This window comes from Bison bison, unplaced genomic scaffold (genome assembly GCF_000754665.1).
Source record: "Bison bison bison isolate TAMUID 2011002044 unplaced genomic scaffold, Bison_UMD1.0 scf7180017846817, whole genome shotgun sequence".
Lineage (NCBI taxonomy): Eukaryota > Metazoa > Chordata > Mammalia > Artiodactyla > Bovidae > Bison > Bison bison.
Window position 1 is genome coordinate 1 of NW_011477390.1, and position 745 is coordinate 745.

Sequence of the window (745 nt, forward strand, 5' to 3'; positions counted from 1 at the left end):
CCTTGTGTGCAGATGGAAGCTACCAATGTGCCAAGAATAACCCGTCTCTCAAGGAGACTGCGCCTCCCGGAATACAATTATAAGGGACCCTAGAGTTAAAAGGTTTAATTTAAACATCTAGAAGTAGACTTCACGACCAAAAGGGATGGTACGCGGAGGAAGGAGGGAGGAGGGTTCAGGATGGGGAACACATGTATACCTGTGGTGGAGTCATGTTGATATATGGCAAAACCAATACAATATTGTAAATTAAAAAATAAAATAAAATTTAAAAAATATGAGACAGCAAAAAAAAAAAAAAGAAAGTGAAAAAAAAAAAAATAGAAGTAGACTTCACTGAGGTAAATCCATGCCGAGGATACAGATATTTGCTGATGATGGTATGTACTTTTATGGGATGGGTAGAAACTTACCCCACCAAGACTGAAAAAGCAAATGAAGTGGCCTGATTCTTGCTGAGAGGCATTATTTCTAGGTTTGGGTTTCCTCTGAGTATAGAATCAGATAATAAGCCTGCATTTGTGGCTGAATTACTCCAACTGGTCTGCAAAGCAGTAAATATTAAGTGGAAACTATATACAGCATATAGGCCACAAAGCTCAAGAATGGTTGAGAGAATGAACCGGACCATCAAGGTGACTTTGGCAAAATGGGTGCAAGAAACTGGCACCCCCCTGGATTGACTTGTTGCCATTAGTGTTAAAGAGGATCAGCATGACCCACCCCCACCCCCACCCCGCCCCCT